This window comes from Oncorhynchus keta, unplaced genomic scaffold, assembly GCF_023373465.1.
Source record: "Oncorhynchus keta strain PuntledgeMale-10-30-2019 unplaced genomic scaffold, Oket_V2 Un_contig_24170_pilon_pilon, whole genome shotgun sequence".
Classification (NCBI taxonomy): Eukaryota; Metazoa; Chordata; class Actinopteri; order Salmoniformes; family Salmonidae; genus Oncorhynchus; species Oncorhynchus keta.
The window spans coordinates 46,736-60,000 of NW_026283759.1; the positions used below are offsets into that span (position 1 = coordinate 46,736).

The 13,265-nt window shown below is 48.7% G+C and overlaps 1 pseudogene; it reads left to right on the forward strand.

Moving 5' to 3' along the window:
* Positions 1 to 13,265, forward strand: part of LOC127921960 (lysyl oxidase homolog 4-like) — a 54,568-nt pseudogene that overhangs the window by 39,275 nt on the left and 2,028 nt on the right.

Consider the following 13,265-nt stretch of genomic DNA (forward strand, 5'->3'; position numbering starts at 1 on the left):
CCCAGAAAACCGTTCAGGTCACCCACAGTTCCTTATTGACAAATCGCCCTTCGTTTTGCCAGACTTAACGCCCGGTCCTACACTCCCCTGTTAACCACAGATCTGTGATCAGCCCCTCACTCCTCCTGGGTAGAAGCTGCTGTTAACCACAGATCTGGGAATCAGCCCCTCACTGCACCTGTGGTAGAAGGCAGCCAGTGTGGTAACCACAGATCTGTGATCAGCCCCTCACTGCCCCTGGGTAGGGAAGTTGCTGTTAATCACAGATCTACGATCAGCCCTCACTGCTCCTGGGTCAGAAGCTGCTGTCACATGGGTCACAGATCACATGATCAGCCCTCACTGCCCTGGGCATGCTCGATGGTGCTGGCAGGATTATATATTTTCAAAGAGAAATCTGTGATCAGCCCCTCACTGCACATCCTGGGTAGACTCCCTGTCTGGGTTAACTACAGATCTGTGATCAGCCCTCACTGCTCCTGGGTATTTGGGAAGCTGCTGTTAACCACAGATCTATGATCAGCCTCACTGCTCCTGGGTAGACACTGCTGTTAACCACAGATCTGGTGATCAGCCCTCACTGCTCCTGGGTAGAAGCTGCTGTTATAACCACAGATCTATGATCAGCCCCTCACTGCTCCTGGGTAGAAGCTGCTGTTATAACCACAGATCTATGATCAGCCCTTCACTGCTCCTGGGTAGAAGCTGCTGTTAACAACAGATCTATGATCAGCCCCTCACTGCTCCTGGGTAGAAGCTGCTGTTATAACAACAGATCTGTGATCAGCCCTCACTGCTCCTGGGTAGAAGCTGCTGTTAACCACAGATCTGGCGATCAGCCCTCCTGCCCCAAATCCTGAACATCAGGGAGGTTGACCTTAGATCTGCTTTATACTAAACATCCGTTCCACTTAACACACACACACACACACACACACACACACACACACACATACACACACACACACACACACACACACACACACACACACACACACACACACACACACACACACACACACACACATGGACACACACACCTTGGACACACACACACTTGCTAAGGCCCATATAAATCAAACTATGTATTTAAACTGACCATATTAAAACCCGGACAAATAAACTGACTGGAAGTATTATTTACAAAATGGCGTCTCCTAATTGGTTGAGATTATTGTAGTGGAACACTACCCATGACGGTTTAGCTATGTGCACACACACACACACACACACACACACACACACACACACACACACACACACACACACACACACACACACACACACACACACACACACACACACACACACACACACACACACACACACACACACCTCCCCCATGGTTGTTTATGTGTCGCTGTGCGACCATCTCCAGCAGCCTAAACAACAGGTTATGACATCACAGTCCTGGCCAAAGTGTTACTGTGTGAAACCTGCTACAGTGACTGAAAGGTACCCTATTTCTGGTCTAAAGTAGTGGACTACATAGGGATTAGGGTGCTAGGGCCCATAGGGTTTTATTCTAAAGTAGTGCACTACATAGGGATTAGGGTGTCATTTTGGAATCACACTAGTCTCAGCCATTCCACCCATTCACCCATTCTGCCCCATGCTACTGTGTGTGTGTGTGTGTGTGTGTGTGTGTGTGTGTGTGTGTGTGTGTGTGTGTGTGTGTGTGTGTGTGTGTGTGTGTGTGTGTGTGTGTGTGTGTGTGTGTGTGTGTGTGTGTGTGTGCGTCGCACAGCGATACGGTCCCCACCTCACCTTTCTCCCTCCTCTAACTGCCCTCATATCTCCTACCATCTTCCCCTACTGGACACAGTATGATGTTATGTTACAACGGCTCCACTAACTTGTCTTTCCAGGAAAAGAGCCGTCTGTAATGTAGCTGTGAATACGTGGTAAATAGCTGTACTTAAGGGGTACTAAGGGCCACTGTTCAAAGAGGTGCCACCATCACATCTATTTAAAGACCAGGGTCAGATTTAGACAGGGAGGTTCATAGTTATTTCTGGACCTCAAGGCAAGAATGTTTCTAGTTTGCTGTTGTAGGGTGAATTTAAGGACTCACACACACGCACGCACGCACGCACACACACGCACGCACACACGCACGCACACACACACACACACACACACACACACACACACACACACACACACACACACTGAGCCATATTTGCAGGCTCCATTTTGGCCTACTAAACGTGGCTTTGTTGCTGTTGTGTGTAATTCAGTCAGTGAGTCTGACTGCGCCATGTCCCTCTGACAGCACCATGTCTCTGACAGCACCATGTCTCTCTGACAGCACCATGTCTCTGACAGCACCATGTCCCTCTGACAGCACCATGTCCCTCTGACAGCACCATGTCTCTCTGACAGCACCATGTCTCTCTGACTGCACCATGTCTCTCTGACAGCACCATGTCCTCTGACAGCACCATGTCTCTCTGACTGCACCATGTCCTCTGACAGCACCATGTCTCTCTGACAGCACCATGTCCCTCTGACAGCACCATGTCTCTCTGACTGCACCATGTCTCTCTGACTGCACCATGTCTCTCTGACAGCACCATGTCTCTCTGACAGCACCATGTCTCTCTGACTGCACCATGTCTCTCTGACAGCACCATGTCCCTCTGACAGCACCATGTCTCTCTGACAGCACCATGTCTCTCTGACTGCACCATGTCTCTCTGACTGCACCATGTCTCTCTCTGACAGCACCATGTCTCTCTGACTGCACCATGTCTCTCTGACAGCACCATGTCTCTCTGACAGCACCATGTCTCTCTGACTGCACCATGTCTCTCTGACAGCACCATGTCTCTCTGACAGCACCATGTCTCTCTGACTGCACCATGTCTCTCTGACAGCACCATGTCTCTCTGACTGCACCATGTCTCTCTGACAGCACCATGTCTCTCTGACAGCACCATGTCTCTGACTGCACCATGTCTCTGACAGCACCATGTCTCTCTGCACCATGTCTCTCTGACTGCACCATGTCTCTCTGACAGCACCATGTCTCTCTGACAGCACCATGTCTCTCTGACAGCACCATGTCTCTCTGACAGCACCATGTCTCTCTGACAGCACCATGTCTCTCTGACAGCACCATGTCCCTCTGACTGCACCATGTCTCTCTGACAGCACCATGTCTCTCTGCACCATGTTCTGACTGCACCATGTCTCTCTGGTCTGACTGCACTGTTCTGCTCTGACAGCACCATGTCTGCTCTGACAGCACCATGCTCTGACAGCACCATGTCCTCTGACAGCACCATGTCTCTCTGACACATCACATGGTCTGGGAACTGTTCTGCTCTGGTCTGAACTGTTCTGCTCTGGTCTGGTCTGCTCTGCTCTGGTCTGGACTGTTCTGCTCTGGTCTGACTGCTCTGCTCTGGTCTGGTCTGCTCTGGTCTGGACTGTTCTGCTCTGGTCTGGACTGCTCTGCTCTGGTCTGAACTGTTCTGCTCTGGTCTGGACTGTTCTGCTCTGGTCTGGACTGTTCTGCTCTGGTCTGAACTGTTCTGCTCTGGTCTGAACTGTTCTGCTCTGGTCTGGACTGCTCTGCTCTGGTCTGAACTGTTCTGCTCTGGTCTGGACTGTTCTGCTCTGGTCTGGACTGTTCTGCTCTGGTCTGAACTGTTCTGCTCTGGTCTGCTCTGGTCTGGACTGTTCTGCTCTGGTCTGGACTGCTCTTCTGTCTCTGTTCTGTCTGGTCTGCTCTGCTCTGGTCTGGTCTGCTCTGGTCTGTTCTGCTCTGGTCTCTGCTCTGCTCTGGTCTGTCTGCTCTGGTCTGGTCTTCTGCTCTGGTCTGGACTGTTCTCCTCTGGTCTGGACTGTTCTGCTCTGGTCTGGACTGTTCTGCTGGTCTGGACTGTTCTGCTCTGGTCTGGACTGGTTAGAATGAAAAATGTATCAACTCCTACAAAAATGTCCATTAATTATAATCCACATAATAATTCACATTTCATGTTGTTGCAGGATTATTAGCAAACTGGCTCAAATTACGATCCTACATCTGTAGTTTGGCAATGCTGCTACAGTTAGGTCAACTTTAACTCTCCCTCTCTCCCTCCCTCCCTCTCCTTTTCTCCCTCCCTCTCCTTTTCCCTCCCCCTCCCTCCCTCCCTCCCTCCCCTCCCTCCCTCCCTCCCTCCCTCCCTCCCTCCCTCCAGGTACTGGACCTATTCATATGAACTCAGTTCAGTGTACAGGCAGAGAGAAGTCCCTGCTGCAGTGTTCTTTCAGGGAGGTTCCTCTCTACAGTGTAAAACACACTAATGACGTGGCTGTGCGCTGCAACGTCCCCAACACTGGGCTGGAGACCACGGTGAGATACACACTGAGACAGAGATACACACTGAGACAGAGATACACACTGAGACAGAGATACACACTGAGACAGAGATACACACTGGGCTGGAGACCACGGTGAGATACACACTGAGATACACACTGAGACAGAGATACACACTGAGACAGAGATACACACTACACACGGAGACAGAGATGAGATACACACTGAGACAGAGATACACACTGAGACAGAGATACACACTGAGACAGAGATACACACTGAGACAGAGATACACACTGACAGAGCTGAGACCACGAGATACACACTGAGACAGAGATACACACTGAGACAGAGATACACACACACACACACACACACACACACACACACACACACACACACACACACACACACACACACACCACACACACACACACACACACACACACACACACGCTTACCCCCCCACACACACACCAGCTTACTCACACAATCATAAAATGCTTTCATTAGTGTTTACAAAGTGGTAATAGGAATTTATAGTGTGTATGAAGTGTATGAAGTGTCTATGAAGTGTCTATGAAGTGTGTATGAAGTGTTTCTAACCCCTCTGTGCCAGGTGCGGTTGGCGGGGGCAGGGAGCCTGCAGAGGGGCGTGTGGAGGTGCTGATGGAGGTGGGAGGGGTACAGCGCTGGGGGCCGTCTGCAGTGAGAACTGGGGCATCAACGAGGCCATGGTGGTGTGCAGACAGCTGGGCTACGGCTTTGCAAACAGAGCTCACCAGGTGATGAACAAAACTAACATGGAGGCACGCAGGTGTACAAACGTGCACACACACACACACACACACACACACACACACACACACACACACACACACACACACACACACACACACACACACACACACACACACACACACACACACACACACACACACACACACAGGAGGTTGGTGGCACCTTAATTGGGGAGGAGGGGAATCAGTTGAATGGGTTATACATCAAACATGGTTTCCATGGTTTCCATGGTTTCCTGCTGTTTGATACCGGTCCATTTGCTTCCTTCCTATTATGAGCCGTCCCTCCCTCACCAGCCTCCTGTGGTGCACACACAATTGATCCGTTTGTAGAGGGGACACTATTATGAGCCGTCCTCCCCCTCACCAGCCTCCTGTGGTGCACACACAATTGATCCGTTTGTAGAGGGGACACTATTATGAGCCGTCCTCCCCTCACCAGCCTCCTGTGGTGCACACAATTGATCCGTTTATATAGGGGACACTATTATGAGCGGTCCTCCCTCACCAGCCTCCTGTGGTGCACACACAATTGATCCGTTTGTAGAGGGGACACTATTGTGATAGGATTTCCCTCCTGGTCTTTTGGTACCTCTCTCACTCACTCACTCACTCAGTCTCAGGGTGTCTGTGTGTGTGTGTGTGTGTGTGTGTGTGTGTGTGTGTGTGTGTGTGTGTGTGTGTGTGTGTGTGTGTGTGTGTGTGTGTGTGTGTGTGTGTGTGTGTGTGTGTGTGTGTGTGTGTGTGTGTGTGTGTGTGTGTGTATTAAAAGCCCATAGGGAGAAAAAGAAAGAAAGAGAGAGTGGAGGAATGTGATAATGACCGTTAATGAAACTATTATGTATAATGGTAATGAGAGGCAGTCATTATCTGAAAAGGATTTGGGTTTGGCACTGGTCCTGTGACCTACTGACTCAGTTCCAGCCCTCATGGTTCTGTGTGTGTGTGTCCTACAGGAGACGTGGTACTGGCCCGGAGCTCTGGAGGCAGCAGAGGTGGTTCTGACTGGAACCCACTGCATCGGCACAGAGATGTCCATTCAGCAGTGTCGTAGGAACACACAGGTCTACTGTCCCAGGGGAGGAGATGGCAAGGCGGCTGGGGTCACCTGTGTTGAGAGTGAGTTCTTACAACCAGCACACACACACACACACGGACGAATGAACTCACACACACACACACACCTGCGCACGATCACGCAAGCACACACACACACACACACACACACACACACACACACACACACACACACACACACACACACACACACACACACACACACACACACACACACCTGCGCACGATCACGCAAGCACACACACACACACACACACACACACACACACACACACACACACACACACACACACACACACACACACACACACACACACACACACATCCCCAACAACACCACATAGACCCTTCCACCTGCTGACCTTTCCACCCTTAACCTCTCGCCTTTCAACGCTAACCTCTTACGCCTAACCTCGAACCTCTGACCCCCACCAGCGGCCCCTGACCTGGTATTAGATGCCCAGTTGGTCCAGGAGACAGCCTACCTGGAGGACCGCCCCTTGCACCTCCTGACCTGTGCCAATGAGGAGAACTGTCTGTCGTCCTCTGCTGCCCAGATGAGATGGCCTTACGGACACAGACGCCTGCTACGATTCTCCTCACGCATCATGAACATGGGCCGGGCCGACTTCAGACCTAGAGCGACCAGGGAGTCCTGGACCTGGCACCAGTGTCACAGGTACTCAAAAGGGGGTTGTGGGAGTTTTAATAGACACGGGTAGTGGGTTGTGGTAGTTGTCGTTTTAAGAGACAAGGGTTGTGAATTATGGTAGATGTAGTTTTAATAGACAAGGGTAGTGGGTTGTGGTAGTTGTCGTTTTAAGAGACAAGGGTTGTGAATTATGGTAGATGTAGTTTTAATAGACAAGGGTAGTGGGTTGTTGTAGTTGTAGTTTTAAGAGACATGGGTTGTAGGTTGTGGTAGCTGTAGTTTTAAGAGAGATTGGTTGTGGTTAGTTGTGTTTTGACAAGTGAAGGAGGGTGGATTGTGGTAGTTGTAGTTTTAAGAGACACGTGTAGGGGGTTGATTGTGGTAGTTGTAGTTTCAAGAGACAAGTGTAGGAGGGTTGATTGTGGTAGTTGTAGTTTTAAAAGACAAGTGTAGGGGGTTGATTGTGGTAGTTGTAGTTTTAAAAGACAAGTGTAGGGGTTGATTGTGGTAGTTGTAGTTTTAAAAGAAAAGTGTAGGGGGTTGATTGTGGTAGTTGTAGTTTTAAAAGACAAGTGTAGGGGTTGATTGTGGTAGTTGTAGTTTTAAAAGAAAAGTGTAGGGGGTTGATTGTGGTAGTTGTAGTTTTAAAAGACAAGTGTAGGGGGTTGATTGTGGTAGTTTTATGGAGATGATAGGAGGTTGTGGTATAGGCATTTTCAACAAACAAAGAACAGTTATTCTTGACTTGGTTCTCCTTCCTCTGGAACCAACCGTGTCAACAGTCTTGACTGTGACCATTCAAAGTGGAATGGTTCTTTACTGCTGTGGTTGAGGCTCTGCTGCGGTCGACAGAGTGAGAACAACCTGGTCGCTCTCCTGACCACAGCAGTACCACACAGGGTCCAATCCAACTGACGAACACAGCGTCTTCGGTTCTATTCTGGGAGCGTGAGGTTGTGATAAAGAGGGAACGGTTCCAAACAGATCTCTAACTGTCTCGTAATTCTTTTCTATTGTAGTCTATATATATATATATATTCATCGCCACGGCTACGCAAAAAAAAAGCTGTGTCAAAAAGAAAAATCTCTGTCTGTCAGTGTCATGTATCAAATTAACGTAGAAGCAAGAATTCATTTGATAGATGTATTGTTTAGTGTAAGTCACACAACAGACAAGCAACAGCAGTAGAAAACCACATCATCATCCTCCTATCCTCACACACCAGACAAACACATCATCATCCTCCTATCCTCACACAACAGACAAACACATCATCATCCTCCTATCCTCACACACCAGACAAACACATCATCATCCTCCTATCCTCACACACCAGACAAACATCATCATCCTCCTATCCTCACACACCAGACAAAACATCATCCTCCTATCCTCACACCAGACAAACACATCATCATCCTCCTATCCTCACACACCAGACAAAACACATCATCATCCTCCTATCCTCACACACCAGACAAACACATCATCATCCTCCTATCCTCACACACCAGACAAAACATCATCATCCTCCTATCCTCACACACCAGACAAACACATCATCCTCCTCCTATCCTCACACACCAGACAAACAAACACATCATCATCCTCCTATCCTCACACACCAGACAAACACATCATCATCCTCCTATCCTCACACACCAGACAAACACATCACACATCATCCTCCTATCCTCACACACCAGACAAACATCATCATCCTCCATCTCCACCAGACACAACACATCATCTCCTCCTATCCTCACACACCAGACAACCACATCATCATCCTCCTATCCTCACACACCAGACAAACACATCATCATCCTCCTATCCTCACACACCAGACAAAAAGACAAACACATCATCATCCTCCTATCCTCACACACCAGACAAACACATCATCCTCCTATCCTCACACACCAGACAAACACATCATCATCCTCCTATCCTCACACACCAGACAAACACATCATCATCCTCCTATCCTCACACACCAGACAAACACATCATCCTCATCCTCACACACCAGACAAACACATCATCATCCTCCTATCCTCACACACCAGACAAACACATCATCATCCTCCTATCCTCACACACCAGACAAACACATCATCATCCTCCTATCCTCACACACCAGACAAACACATCATCTCCTCCTATCCTCACACACCAGATCCTCACACACCAGACAAAACATCATCATCATCCTCCTATCCTCACACACCAGACAAACACATCATCCTCCTATCCTCACACACCAGACAAACACATCATCATCCTCCTATCCTCACACACCAGACAAACACATCATCATCCTCCTATCCTCACACACCAGACAAAACATCACATCATCATCCTCCTATCCTCACACACCAGACAAACACATCATCATCCTCCTATCCTCACACACCAGACAAACACATCATCATCTCCTATCCTCACACACCAGACAAACACATCATCATCCTCCTATCCTCACACACCAGACAAAAATCATCATCCTCCTATCCTCACACACCAGACAAACACATCCATCCTCCTATCCTCACACACCAGACAAACACATCATCATCCTCCTATCCTCACACACCAGACAAACACATCATCATCCTCCTATCCTCACACACCAGACAAAACATCATCATCCTCACACACCAGACAAACACATCTCCATCCTCACACACCAGACAAGATCATCACATCATCCTCCTCCTATCCTCACACACCAGACAAGACAAACACATCATCATCCTCCTATCCTATCTCACACACCAGACAACCACATCATCATCCTCCTATCCTCACACACCAGACAGACAAACACATCATCATCCTCCTATCCTCACACACCAGACAAAACATCACATCATCATCCTCCTATCCTCACACACCAGACAAACACATCATCATCCTCACACACCAGACAAACCACATCATCATCCTCCTATCCTCACACACCAGACAAACAGACAAACACATCATCATCCTCCTATCCTCACACACCAGACAAACACATCATCATCCTCCTATCCTCACACACCAGACAAACACATCATCATCCTCCACACCAGACAAACAAACATCCTCCATCATCCATCCTCCTATCCTCACACACCAGACAAGACAAACACATCATCATCCTCCCTATCCTCACACACCAGACAAACACATCATCATCCTCCTATCCTCACACACCAGACAAACACATCATCCTCCTATCCTCACACACCAGACAAACACATCATCCTCCTATCCTCACACACCAGACAACCACATCATCATCCTCCTATCCTCACACACCAGACAAACACCTCATCCTCCTATCCTCACACACCAGACAAACACATCATCATCCTCCTATCCTCACACACCAGACAAACACATCATCATCCTCCTATCCTCACACACCAGACAACAACAGACAAACACATCATCATCCTCCTATCTCACACCAGTAGAAAACCACATCCTCATCCTCCATCCTCACACACCAGACAAACACATCATCCTCCTATCCTCACACACAGACAAGCACATCATCATCCTCCTAACACACCAGACAAACACATCATCATCCTCCTATCCTCACACACCAGACAAACACATCATCATCCTCCTATCCTCACACACCAGACAAACAACAGCAGTAGAAAACCACATCATCATAATAATAATAATAATATATGCCATTTAGCTGACGCTTTTATCCAAAGCGACTTACAGTCATGTGTGCATACATTCTACGTATGGGTGGTCCCGGGAATCGAACCCACTACCCTGGCGTTACAAGCGCCATGCTCTACCAACTCCTCCTATCCTCACACACCAGACAACCACATCATCATCCTCCTATCCTCACACACCAGACAAACAACAGCAGTAGAAAACCACATCATCATCCTCCTATCCTCACACACCAGACAAGCAAACCAGCTTTCAGTGCTATTGTTATTGAGTGTCTGTTAACTGTTCTCCAATCTCTTCATGTTAATATTTATTTATCCGTTATTTTACCAGGTAAGTTGACTGAGAACACGTTCTCATTTGCAGCAACAACCTGGGGAATAGTTACAGGGGAGAGGAGAGGGATGAATGAGCCAATTGTAAACTGGGGATTATTAGGTGACCGTGATGGTATGAGGGCCAGATTGGGAATTGAGCCAGGACACCGGGGTTAACACCCCAACTCTTACGATAAGTGCCATGGGATCTTTAATGACTTCAGAGAGTCAGGAAAAAAGAGAGTCATCTGAATGAAGGCACCCTACACAGGGCAGTGTCCCCAATCACTGCCCTGGGGCATTGGGATATTTTTTTTAGATCAGAGGGAAGAGTGCCTCCTACTGGCCCTCCAACACCACTTCCAGCAGCATCTGGTCTCCCATCCAGGAACAACCCTGCTTAGCTTCAGAAGCAAGCCAGCAGCAGTATACAGGGTGCTATGCTGCTGGCATATAGCATTAATAGCCTCTGTTTTTCTTCTTCCTCCTCCTCCTCCCCCTCTTCCTCACAGGCACTACCACAGCATTGAGGTGTTCACCCATTATGACCTTCTGACCCTGAATGGAACGAAGATCGCTGAGGGTCACAAAGCCAGCTTCTGTCTGGAGGACACCTACTGCCCCGAAGGTATGTCACCTTACCTACTGCCCGGACGGTATGTCACCTTGCCTACTGCCCCGACGGTATGTCACCTTACCTACTGTCCTGACGCTATGTCACCTTACCTACTGCCCCGACGCTATGTCACCTTACCTACTGTCCTGCCGCTATGTCACCTTACCTACTGTCCTGATGCTATGCCACCTTGCCTACTGCCCCGACGGTATGTCACCTTACCTACTGTCCTGACGCTATGTCACCTTACCTACTGTCCTGACGCTATGTCACCTTACCTACTGTCCCGACTGTATGTCACCTTACCTACTGTCCTGACGCTATATCACCTTACCTACTGTCCTGACGCTATGTCACCTTACCTACTGTCCTGACGCTATGTCACCTTACCTACTGTCCTGACGGTATGTCACCTTACCTACTGTCCTGACGGTATGTCACCTTACCTACTGTCCTGACGCTATGTCACCTTACCTACTGTCCTGACGCTATGTCACCTTACCTACTGTCCCGACGGTATGTCACCTTACCTACTGTCCTGACGCTATGTCACCTTACCTACTGTCCTGACGCTATGTCACCTTACCTACTGTCCTGACGCTATGTCTACTGTCCTGACGGTATTTCACCTTACCTACTGTCCTGACGGTATGTCACCTTACCTACTGTCCTGATGCTATGTCACCTTACCTACTGTCCTGACGCTATGTCACCTACCTACTGTCCTGACACTATGTCACCTTACCTACTGTCCTGACACTATGTCACCTTACCTACTGTCCTGACGGCACGTCACCTTATCTACTGTCCTGACGCTATGTCACCTTACCTACTGTCCTGACGGCATGTCACCTTACCTACTGTCCTGACGGTATGTCATACCTACTGTCCTGACGCTATGTCATCTTACCTACTGTCCTGACGCTATATCACCTTACCTACTGTCCTGACGGTATGTCACCTACCTACTGTCCTGACGGTATGTCACCTTACCTACTGTCCTGATGGTATGTCACCTTACCTACTGTCCTGATGGTATGTCACCTTACCTACTGTCCTGATGGTATGTCACCTTACCTACTGTCCTGATGGTATGTCACCTTACCTACTGTCCTGATGGTATGTCACCTTACCTACTGTCCTGATGGTATGTCACCTTACCTACTGTCCTGATGGTATGTCACCTTACCTACTGTCCTGATGGTATGTCACCTTACCTACTGTCCTGATGGTATGTCACCTTACCTACTGTCCTGATGGTATGTCACCTTACCTACTGTCCTGATGGTATGTCACCTTACCTACTGTCCTGATGGTATGTCACCTTACCTACTGTCCTGATGGTATGTCACCTTACCTACTGTCCTGACGCTATGTCACCTTACCTACTGTCCTGACGGCACGTCACCTTACCTACTGTCCTGACACTATGTCACCTTACCTACTGTCCTGACCTATGTCACCTTACCTACTGTCCTGACACTATGTCACCTACCTACTGTCCTGATGGTATGTCACCTTACCTACTGTCCTGATGGTATGTCACCTTACCTACTGTCCTGACGGTATGTCACCTTACCTACTGTCCTGACACTATGTCACCTACCTACTGTCCTGACGGTATGTCACCTTACCTACTGTCCTGACGCTATGTCACCACTACTGTCCTGACGCTATGTCACCTTACCTACTGTCCCTGTCACCTTACCTACTGTCCTGACGCTATATCACCTTACCTACTGTCCTGACGGTATGTCACCTTACCTACTGTCCTGACGCTATGTCACCTTACCTACTGTC